Raw genomic sequence first — 12,379 nt, forward strand, 5'->3', positions numbered from 1 at the left:
ATTTTTTACACTCTTCTTATGTGTTTTTTTCATACTGTTTCTAGCTTTAGGATTTAGAAGAATTCTTCTTTTTAGACTGCTTTTAAACGTTTCTAGTCCTCAATTTTTTTGTTGTTTAAGTGTTTTTTTAAAGCTGTTTCACCGTTTTACAAGTATGTTTGTGTCTTAAATCTGTTTATCGGGTTTTAGTCTGAATGTTAATGTTCTAATCACAAATTGCTCATTTTTTACACTGTTTAATGCTCCTAAATTCTGTTTCACAAAAGAATTATATCTTTTAAAGTCTAAAAACTTTTACATAATAATGTGTCTAAATTATATCTTTTCACTTTTTATTTTTTTTGAACAACGTTTTATAAGAATTCGTCTGTTACACCGGTTTAAGCGTGTTTTCTAATCTCAAATTGCATGTTTTACATATTTTGATGCTGTTTTCATTCTTTTACAAGAATTCGTGTCTCAAATCTGTTTTATGAAGTTCTAGACTCGATATATGTTTGTTTTATACTGTTTAATGCTCCCTAAATTCTCTTTCACAAAATTACATCTTTTAAAAGTCTAAAACCTTTACTAATAATGTGACTAAATTATATCTTTAGACCAGTTTTGAGCGTTTTAGTCTCAAATTGCATGTTTTAAAGTGTTTTTTAAGCTGTTTTCACCGTTTCTCAAGTATTCGTGTCTTAAATCTCTTTTAGTCTGAATTTGTTTGATTTTACACTGTTTTAAGCTGTTTTCTCGCTTTTAGAAGAATTATAGTTTAGACCGGTTTAAGTGTTTTAATCTCAAATTGCATGTTTTTACTATTTTTTATGCTGTTTTCATTCTTTTACAAGAATTCGTGTCTCAAATCTGTTTTATGAGGTTCTAGTCTCAATATGTTTGTTTTTTACACTGTTTTTCAAGCTGTTTTCAGCTTTTTTAGAAGAATTCTTTTTAGACCGGTTTAAGTGTTTCTAATCTCAAATTGCATGTTTTTTACACTATTTTTATGCTGTTTTCATTCTTTTACATAATTCGTGTCTCAAATCTCTTTTATGAGGTTCTAGTCTCAATATGTTTGTTTTACACTGTTTAATGCTCCTAAATTCTGTTTCACAAAATTACATCTTTTAAAGTCTAAAACTTTACCTAATAATGTGTCTAAATTATATCTTTTAGACCGGTTTTGAAACGTTTTCAGTCTCAAATTGCATGTTTTTTAAGCTGTTTTCACCGTTTTCAAGTATTCGTGTCTTAAATCTGTTTTATCTGGTTTTAGTCTCAATTTGTTTGATTTTACACTGTTTTATGCTGTTTTCAGCTTTTTAGAAGAATTCTTTTTTAGATCGGTTTAAGTTTTCTAGTCTCAAATTACATGTTTTTAATGTGTTTTTAAGCTGTTTTCACCGTTTTACAAGTTTTCGTGTCTTAAATCTGTTTTATCTGGTTTTAGAATCAAAAATTTGTTTGATTTTACACTCTTTTATGCTGTTTTAGAAGAATTCTAATTTTAGACCGGTTTAAGTATTTCTAGTCTCAAATTACACGTTTCTAACCTATTTTTATGCTGTTTTTTATTGTTTCACAAGAATTCCTCTTTTAAGCGTTTCTACTCTCAATGTGCATGTTTTTTTACACTTTTTTATTTGTTGGTTTCAACGTTTTATAAAATTCGTCTGTTACACCGTTTTAAGCGTTTCTAGTCTAAATTTACCTATTTTTACACTCTTCTTATGCTGTTTTCACATACTGTTTCCAGCGATTTAGAAGAATTCTTCTTTAGACTGCTTTTAAACGTTTCTAGTCTCAATTTTTTCTTGTTTTTAAAGTGTTTTTAAGCTGTTTTCACCGTTTTACAAGTATTTGTGTCTTAAATCTGTTTTATCCGAATTAAGTCTGAATTAAAATTCTTAATTTAGACCTGTTTTTAAGTGTTTCTAATCTCAAATTGCATGTTTTTTACACTATTTTTATGCTGTTTTCATTTTTTACAAGAAATCGTGTCTCAAATCTGTTTTATGAGGTTCTAGTCTCAATATGTTTGTTTTACACTGTTTAATGCTCCTAAATTCTGTTTCACAAAATTACATCTTTTAAAGTCTAAAAACTTTACCTAATAATGTGTCTAAATTATATCTTTTAGACCGGTTTTGCGTTTTCAGTCTCAAATTGCATGTTTTAAGCTGTTTTCACCGTTTTTCAAGTATTCGTGTCTTAAATCTGTTTTATCTGGTTTTAGTCTCAATTTAATTGATTTTACACTGTTTTAAGCTGTTTTCAGCTTTTTTAGAAGAATTCTTTTTAGACCGGTTTAAGTTTTTCTAGTCTCAAATTACATGTTTTTAATGTGTTTTTTAAGCTGTTTTCACCGTTTTACAAGTTTTCGTGTCTTAAATCTGTTTTATCTGGTTTCAGTCTAAATTTGTTTGATTTTACACTGTTTTAAGCTGTTTTCAGCTTTTTTAGAAGAATATTTTTTTTAGACCGGTTTAAGTGTTTCTAATCTCAAATTGCATGTTTTTACACTATTTTTATGCTGTTTTCATTCTTTTACAATAATTCGTGTCTCAAATCTGTTTTATGAGGTTCTAGTCTCAATATGTTTGTTTTTTACACTGTTTTATGCTCCTAAATTGTGTTTCACAAAAATTACATCTTTTAAAGTCTAAAACTTTACCTAATAATGTGTCTAAATTATATCTTTTTTATCGGTTATGAGCGTTTTAGTCTCAAATTGCATGTTTTTAAAGTGTTTTTTAAGCTGTTTTCACCGTTTTCAAGTATTCGTGTCTTAAATCTGTTTTATCTGGTTTCAGTCTGAATTTGTTTGATTTTACACTGTTTTAAGCTGTTTTCAGCTTTTTTTAGAAGAATTCTTTTTTAGACCGGTTTAAGTGTTTCTAATCTCAAATTGCATGTTTTTACATTATTTTTATGCTGTTTTCATTCTTTTACAAGAATTCGTGTCTCAAATCTGTTGTATAAGGTTCTAGTCTCAATATGTTTGTTTTTACACTGTTTAATGCTCCTAAATTCTGTTTCACAAAAATTATATCTTTTAAAGTCTAAAAACTTTACATAATAATGTGTCTAAATTATATCTTTTAGACCGGTTTTGAGCGTTTTCAGTCTCAAATTGCATGATTTTAAGTGTTTTAAGCTGTTTTCACCGTTTTCAAGTATTCGTTTCTTAAATCTCTTTTATCTGGTTTTAGTCTGAATTTGTTTGATTTTACACTGTTTTAAGCTGTTTTCAGCTTTTTAGAAGAATTCTTAGTTTAGACCGGTTTAAGTTTTCTAGTCTCAAATTACATGTTTTTTAATGTGTTTTAAGCTGTTTTCACCGTTTACAAGTTTTCATGTCTTAAATCTGTTTTATCTGGTTTTAGAATCAAAAATTTGTTTGATTTTACACTCTTTTATGCTGTTTTAGAAGAATTCTTTTTTAGACCGGTTAAAGTGTTTCTAATCTCAAATTGCATGTTTTTACATTATTTTTATGCTGTTTTCATTCTTTTACAAGAATTCGTGTCTCAAATCTGTTTTATGAGGTTCTAGTCTCAATAAGTTTGTTTTTACACTGTTTAATGCTCTAAATTCTGTTTCACAAGAATTACATCTTTTAAAGTTTAAAACTTTACCTAATAATGTGTCTAAATTATATCTTTTAGACCGGTTTTGAGCGTTTTTAGTCTCAAATTGCATGTTTTTTAAGCTGTTTTCACCGTTTTTCAAGTATTCGTGTCTTAAATCTGTTTTATCTGGTTTTAGTCTCAATTTGTTTGATTTTACACTGTTTTCAGCTTTTAGAAGAATTCAATTTTAGACCGGTTTAAGTTTTCTAGTCTCAAATTACATGTTTTAATGTGTTTTTAAGCTGTTTTCACCGTTTTACAAGTTTTCGTGTCTTAAATCTGTTTTATCTGGTTTTAGAATCAAAAATTTGTTTGATTTTACACTCTTTTATGCTGTAAAATTTTTATTTTAGACCGGTTTAAGTGTTTCTAGTCTGAAATTATACGTTTCTAACCTGTTTTTTTATGCTGTTTTATTGTTTCACAAGAATTCCTCTTTTAAGCGTTTCTACTCTCAATGTGCATGTTTTACACTTTTTTATTTATTGGTTTCAACGTTTTATAAGAATTCGTCTGTTACACCGTTTTAAGCGTTTCTAGTCTAAATTTACCTATTTTTACACTCTTCTTATGCTGTTTTCACATACTGTTTCTAGCGATTTAAAAGAATTCTTCTTTTAGACTGCTTTTAAACGTTTCTAGTCTCAATTTTTGTTGTTTAAAGTGTTTTTAAGCTGTTTTCACCGTTTTACAAGTATTTGTGTCTTAAATCTGTTTTATCAGGTTTTAGTCTGAATTAAGAATTCTTAATTTAGACCGGTTTAAATGTTTCTAATCACAAATTGCATGTTTTACACTATTTTATGCTGTTTTCATTCTTTTACAAAATTCGTGTCTCAAATCTGTTTTATGAGGTTCTAGTCTCAATATGTTTGTTTTTTACACTGTTTTAAGCTGTTTTCAGCTTTTTTAGAAGAATTCTTAGTTTAGACCGGTTTAAGTGTTTCTAATCTCAAATTGCATGTTTTTTACACTATTTTTATGCTGTTTTCATTCTTTTACAAGAATTCGTGTCTCAAATCTGTTTTATGAGGTTCTAGTCTCAATATGTTTGTTTTTACACTGTTTTATGCTCCTAAATTGTGTTTCACAAGAATTACATCTTTTAAAGTCTAAAAACTTTACCTAATAATGTGTCTAAATTATATCTTTTAGACCGGTTTTGAGCGTTTTCAGTCTCAAATTGCATGTTTTAAGCTGTTTTCACCGTTTTCAAGTATTCGTGTCTTAAATCTGTTTTATCTGGTTTTAGTCTCAATTTGTTTGATTTTACACTGTTTTATGCTGTTTTCAGCTTTTAGAAGAATTCTTTTTTTAGACCGGTTTAAGTTTTTCTAGTCTCAAATTACATGTTTTTAATGTGTTTTTTTAAGCTGTTTTCACTGTTTTACAAGTTTTCGTGTCTTAAATCTGTTTTATCTGGTTTTAGAATCAAAAATTTGTTTGATTTTACACTCTTTTATGCTGTTTTAGAAGAATTCTAATTTTAGACCGGTTTAAGTATTTCAAGTCTCAAATTACACGTTTCTAACCTATTTTTATGCTGTTTTTATTGTTTCACAAGAATTCCTCTTTTAAGCGTTTCTACTCTCAATGTGCATATTTTACACTTTTATTTGTTGGTTTCAACGTTTTATAAAATTCGTCTGTTACACCGTTTTAAGCGTTTCTAGTCTAAATTTACCTATTTTTACACTCTTCTTATGCTGTTTTCACATACTGTTTCCAGCGATTTAGAAGAATTCTTCTTTTAGACTGCTTTTAAACGTTTCTAGTCTCAATTTTTCTTGTTTTTAAAGTGTTTTTAAGCTGTTTTCACCGTTTTACAAGTATTTGTGTAAATCTGTTTTATCCGAATTAAGTCTGAATTAAGAATTCTTAATTTAGACCTGTTTTAAGTGTTTCTAATCTCAAATTGCATGTTTTTACACTATTTTTATGCTGTTTTCATTTTTTTACAAGAATTCGTGTCTCAAATCTGTTTTATGAGGTTCTAGTCTCAATATGTTTGTTTTTACACTGTTTTATGCTCCTAAATTCTGTTTCACAAGAATTACATCTTTTAAAGTCTAAAAACTTTACCTAATAATGTCTAAATTATATCTTTTAGATCGGTTATGAGCGCTTTTTGTCTCAAATTGCATGTTTTTAAGCTGTTTTCACCGTTTTTCAAGTATTCGTGTCTTAAATCTGTTTTATCTGGTTTCAGTCTGAATTTGTTTGATTTTACACTGTTTTAAGCTGTTTTCAGCTTTTTAGAAGAATTATTTTTTAGACCGGTTTAAGTGTTTCTAATCTCAAATTGCATGTTTTTACATTATTTTTATGCTGTTTTCATTCTTTTACAAGAATTCGTGTCTCAAATCTGTTGTATGAGGTTCTAGTTTCAACAGTTTTTACACTGTTTAATGCTCCTAAATTCTGTTTCACAAAATTATATCTTTTAAACTCTAAAATTTTACATAATAATGTGTCGAAATTATATCTTTTAGACCGGTTTTGAGCGTTTTCAGTTTCAAATTGCATGATTTTAAAGTGTTTTTAAGCTGTTTTCACCGTTTTTAAGTATTCGTTTCTTAAATCTCTTTTATCTGGTTTTAGTCTGAATTTGTTTGATTTTACACTGTTTTAAGCTGTTTTCAGCTTTTTAGAAGAATTCTTAGTTTAGACCGGTTTAAGTGTTTCTAATCTCAAATTGCATGTTTTTACACTATTTTTATGCTGTTTTCATTCTTTTACAAGAATTCGTGTCTCAAATCTGTTTTATGAGGTTCTAGTCTCAATAAGTTTGTTTTTACACTGTTTAATGCTCCTAAATTGTGTTTCACAAGAATTACATCTTTAAAGTCTAAAACTTTACCTAATAATGTGTCTAAATTATATCTTTTAGACCGGTTTTGAGCGTTTTCAGTCTCAAATTGCATGTTTTTAAGCTGTTTTCACCGTTTTTCAAGTATTCGTGTCTTAAATCTGTTTTATCTGGTTTTAGTCTCAATTTGTTTGATTTTACACTGTTTTATGCTGTTTTCAGCTTTTTAGAAGAATTCTTTTTTAGACCGGTTTAAGTTTTTCTAGTCTCAAATTACATGTTTTTAATGTGTTTTTAAGCTGTTTTCACCGTTTTACAAGTTTTCGTGTCTTAAATCTGTTTTATCTGGTTTTAGAATCAAAATTTGTTTGATTTTACTCTTTTATGCTGTTTTAGAAGAATTCTAATTTTAGACCGGTTTAAGTATTTCAAGTCTCAAATTACACGTTTCTAACCTATTTTTATGCTGTTTTTATTGTTTCACAAGAATTCCTCTTTTAAGCGTTTCTACTCTCAATGTGCATGTTTTTACACTTTTTTTTTGTTGGTTTCAACGTTTTATAAGAATTCGTCTGTTACACCGTTTTAAGCGTTTCTAGTCTAAATTTACCTATTTTTACACTCTTCTTATGCTGTTTTCACATACTGTTTCCAGCGATTTAGAAGAATTCTTCTTTTAGACTGCTTTTAAACGTTTCTAGTCTCAATTTTTCTTGTTTTAAAGTGTTTTAAGCTGTTTTCACCGTTTTACAAGTATTTGTGTCTTAAATCTGTTTTATCCGAATTAAGTCTGAATTAAGAAATCTTAATTTAGACCTGTTTTAAGTGTTTCTAATCTCAAATTGCATGTTTTTACACTATTTTTATGCTGTTTTCATTTTTTTACAAGAATTTGTGTCTCAAATCTGTTTTATGAGGTTCTAGTCTCAATATGTTTGTTTTACACTGTTTTATGCTCCTAAATTCTGTTTCACAAGAATTACATCTTTTAAAGTCTAAAACTTTACCTAATAATGTGTCAAAATTATATCTTTTAGATCGGTTATGAGAGTTTTTTTTGTCTCAAATTGCATGTTTTTAAAGTGTTTTTAAGCTGTTTTCACCGTTTTTCAAGTATTCGTGTCTTAAATCTGTTTTATCTGGTTTCAGTCTGAATTTGTTTGATTTTACACTGTTTTAAGCTGTTTTCAGCTTTTTAGAAGAATTCTTTTTAGACCGGTTTAAGTGTTTCTAATCTCAAATTGCATGTTTTTACATTATTTTTATGCTGTTTTCATTCTTTTACAAGAATTCGTGTCTCAAATCTGTTGTATGAGGTTTTAGTTTCAACAGTTTTTACACTGTTTAATGCTCTAAATTCTGTTTCACAAAATTATATCTTTTAAAGTCTAAATATTTTACATAATAATGTGTCTAAATTATATCTTTTAGACCGGTTTTGAGCGTTTTCAGTCTCAAATTGCATGATTATAAAGTGTTTTTAAGCTGTTTTCACCGTTTTTCAAGTATTCGTTTCTTATATCTGGTTTTAGTCTGAATTTGTTTGATTTTACACTGTTTTAAGCTGTTTTCAGCTTTTTAGAAGAATTCTTAGTTTAGACCGGTTTAAGTGTTTCTAATCTCAAATTGCATGTTTTTACACTATTTTTATGCTGTTTTCATTCTTTTACAATAATTCGTGTCTCAAATCTGTTTTATGAGGTTCTAGTCTCAATATGTTTGTTTTTACACTGTTTTATGCTCCTAAATTGTGTTTCACAAGAATTACATCTTTTAAAGTCTAAAACTTTACCTAATAATGTGTCTAAATTATATCTTTTAATCGGTTATGAGCGTTTTTTAGTCTCAAATTGCATGTTTTTAAAGTGTTTTTAAGCTGTTTTCACCGTTTTTCAAGTATTCGTGTCTTAAATCTGTTTTATCTGGTTTCAGTCTGAATTTGTTTGATTTTACACTGTTTTAAGCTGTTTTCAGCTTTTTAGAAGAATTCTTTTTTTAGACCGGTTTAAGTGTTTCTAATCTCAAATTGCATGTTTTTACATTATTTTTATGCTGTTTTCATTCTTTTACAAGAATTCGTGTCTCAAATCTGTTGTATAAGGTTCTAGTCTCAATATGTTTGTTTTTACACTGTTTAATGCTCCTAAATTCTGTTTCACAAAAATTATATCTTTTAAAGTCTAAAAACTTTACATAATAATGTGTCTAAATTATATCTTTTAGACCGGTTTTGAGCGTTTTCAGTCTCAAATTGCATGATTTTAAAGTGTTTTTAAGCTGTTTTCACCGTTTTTCAAGTATTCGTTTCTTAAATCTCTTTTATCTGGTTTTAGTCTGAATTTGTTTGATTTTACACTGTTTTAAGCTGTTTTCAGCTTTTTAGAAGAATTCTTAGTTTAGACCGGTTTAAGTTTTTCTAGTCTCAAATTACATGTTTTTAATGTGTTTTTAAGCTGTTTTCACCGTTTTACAAGTTTTCATGTCTTAAATCTGTTTTATCTGGTTTTAGAATCAAAAATTTGTTTGATTTTACACTCTTTTATGCTGTTTTAGAAGAATTCTTTTTTAGACCGGTTAAAGTGTTTCTAATCTCAAATTGCATGTTTTTACATTATTTTTATGCTGTTTTCATTCTTTTACAAGAATTCGTGTCTCAAATCTGTTTTATGAGGTTCTAGTCTCAATAAGTTTGTTTTTACACTGTTTAATGCTCCTAAATTCTGTTTCACAAGAATTACATCTTTTAAAGTCTAAAAACTTTACCTAATAATGTGTGTAAATTATATCTTTTAGACCGGTTTTGAGCGTTTTCAGTCTCAAATTGCATGTTTTTAAGCTGTTTTCACCGTTTTTCAAGTATTCGTGTCTTAAATCTGTTTTATCTGGTTTTAGTCTCAATTTGTTTGATTTTACACTGTTTTCAGCTTTTTAGAAGAATTCAATTTTTAGACCGGTTTAAGTTTTTCTAGTCTCAAATTACATGTTTTTAATGTGTTTTTAAGCTGTTTTCACCGTTTTACAAGTTTTCGTGTCTTAAATCTGTTTTATCTGGTTTTAGAATCAAAAATTTGTTTGATTTTACACTCTTTTATGCTGTAAAATTTTTATTTTAGACCGGTTTAAGTGTTTCTAGTCTGAAATTATACGTTTCTAACCTATTTTTATGCTGTTTTATTGTTTCACAAGAATTCCTCTTTTAAGCGTTTCTACTCTCAATGTGCATGTTTTACACTTTTTTATTTATTGGTTTCAACGTTTTATAAGAATTCGTCTGTTACACCGTTTTAAGCGTTTCTAGTCTAAATTTACCTATTTTACACTCTTCTTATGCTGTTTTCACATACTGTTTCTAGCGATTTAAAGAATTCTTCTTTTAGACTGCTTTTAAACGTTTCTAGTCTCAATTTTGTTGTTGTTTAAAGTGTTTTAAGCTGTTTTCACCGTTTTACAAGTATTTGTGTCTTAAATCTGTTTTATCAGGTTTTAGTCTGAATTAAGAATTCTTAATTTAGACCGGTTTAATGTTTCTAATCACAAATTGCATGTTTTACACTATTTTTATGCTGTTTTCATTCTTTTACAAAATTCGTGTCTCAAATCTGTTTTATGAGGTTCTAGTCTCAATATGTTTGTTTTTACACTGTTTTAAGCTGTTTTCAGCTTTTTAGAAGAATTCTTAGTTTAGACCGGTTTAAGTGTTTCTAATCTCAAATTGCATGTTTTTACACTATTTTTATGCTGTTTTCATTCTTTTACAAGAATTCGTGTCTCAAATCTGTTTTATGAGGTTCTAGTCTCAATATGTTTGTTTTTACACTGTTTTATGCTCCTAAATTGTGTTTCACAAGAATTACATCTTTTAAAGTCTAAAAACTTTACCTAATAATGTGTCTAAATTATATCTTTTAGACCGGTTTTGAGCGTTTTCAGTCTCAAATTGCATGTTTTTAAGCTGTTTTCACCGTTTTTCAAGTATTCGTGTCTTAAATCTGTTTTATCTGGTTTTAGTCTCAATTTGTTTGATTTTACACTGTTTTATGCTGTTTTCAGCTTTTTAGAAGAATTCTTTTTTAGACCGGTTTAAGTTTTTCTAGTCTCAAATTACATGTTTTTAATGTGTTTTTAAGCTGTTTTCACCGTTTTACAAGTTTTCGTGTCTTAAATCTGTTTTATCTGGTTTTAGAATCAAAAATTTGTTTGATTTTACTCTTTTATGCTGTTTTAGAAGAATTCTAATTTTAGACCGGTTTAAGTATTTCAAGTATCAAATTACACGTTTCTAACCTATTTTTATGCTGTTTTTATTGTTTCACAAGAATTCCTCTTTTAAGCGTTTCTACTCTCAATGTGCATGTTTTACACTTTTTTATTTGTTGGTTTCAACGTTTTATAAAATTCGTCTGTTACACCGTTTTAAGCGTTTCTAGTCTAAATTTACCTATTTTTACACTCTTCTTATGCTGTTTTCACATACTGTTTCCAGCGATTTAGAAGAATTCTTCTTTAGACTGCTTTTAAACGTTTCTAGTCTCAATTTTCTTGTTTTTTAAAGTGTTTTTAAGCTGTTTTCACCGTTTTACAAGTATTTGTGTAAATCTGTTTTATCCGAATTAAGAATTCTTAATTTAGACCTGTTTTAAGTGTTTCTAATCTCAAATTGCATGTTTTACACTATTTTTATGCTGTTTTCATTTTTTTTACAAGAATTCGTGTCTCAAATCTGTTTTATGAGGTTCTAGTCTCAATATGTTTGTTTTACACTGTTTTATGCTCCTAAATTCTGTTTCACAAGAATTACATCTTTCAAAGTCTAAAAACTTTACCTAATAATGTGTCTAAATTATATCTTTTAGATCGGTTATGAGCGTTTTTTGTCTCAAATTGCATGTTTTTAAGCTGTTTTCACCGTTTTTCAAGTATTCGTGTCTTAAATCTGTTTTCAGTCTGAATTTGTTTGATTTTACACTGTTTTAAGCTGTTTTCAGCTTTTTAGAAAAATTCTTTTTTAGACCGGTTTAAGTGTTTCTAATCTCAAATTGCATGTTTTTACATTATTTTTATGCTGTTTTCATTCTTTTACAAGAATTCGTGTCTCAAATCTGTTGTATGAGGTTCTAGTTTCAACAGTTTTTACACTGTTTAATGCTCCTAAATTCTGTTTCACAAAATTATATCTTTTAAACTCTAAAATTTTACATAATAATGTGTCTAAATTATATCTTTTAGACCGGTTTTGAGCGTTTTCAGTTTCAAATTGCATGATTTTAAAGTGTTTTTAAGCTGTTTTCACCGTTTTTTAAGTATTCGTTTCTTAAATCTCTTTTATCTGGTTTTAGTCTGAATTTGTTTGATTTTACACTGTTTTAAGCTGTTTTCAGCTTTTTAGAAGAATTCTTAGTTTAGACCGGTTTAAGTGTTTCTAATCTCAAATTGCATGTTTTTACACTATTTTTATGCTGTTTTCATTCTTTTACAAGAATTCGTGTCTCAAATCTGTTTTATGAGGTTCTAGTCTCAATAAGTTTGTTTTTAACACTGTTTAATGCTCCTAAATTGTGTTTCACAAGAATTACATCTTTTAAAGTCTAAAAACTTTACCTAATAATGTGTCTAAATTATATCTTTTAGACCGGTTTTGAGCGTTTTCAGTCTCAAATTGCATGTTTTAAGCTGTTTTCACCGTTTTCAAGTATTCGTGTCTTAAATCTGTTTTATCTGGTTTTAGTCTCAATTTGTTTGATTTTACACTGTTTTATGCTGTTTTCAGCTTTTTAGAAGAATTCTTTTTTAGACCGGTTTAAGTTTTTCTAGTCTCAAATTACATGTTTTTAATGTGTTTTTAAGCTGTTTTCACCGTTTTACAAGTTTTCGTGTCTTAAATCTGTTTTATCTGGTTTTAGAATCAAAAATTTGTTTGATTTTACACTCTTTTATGCTGTTTTAGATCAAACAG

The 12,379-nt window shown here is 27.9% G+C and overlaps 1 protein-coding gene across 2 annotated transcripts in view; it reads left to right on the forward strand.

The window, feature by feature from the left end:
• Positions 1-12,379, forward strand: part of LOC143250479 (cyclin-Q-like) — a 477,792-nt gene that overhangs the window by 116,966 nt on the left and 348,447 nt on the right. The gene's annotated exons all lie outside the window — the stretch shown is intronic.

This window comes from Tachypleus tridentatus, chromosome 5, assembly GCF_004210375.1.
Source record: "Tachypleus tridentatus isolate NWPU-2018 chromosome 5, ASM421037v1, whole genome shotgun sequence".
Lineage (NCBI taxonomy): Eukaryota > Metazoa > Arthropoda > Merostomata > Xiphosura > Limulidae > Tachypleus > Tachypleus tridentatus.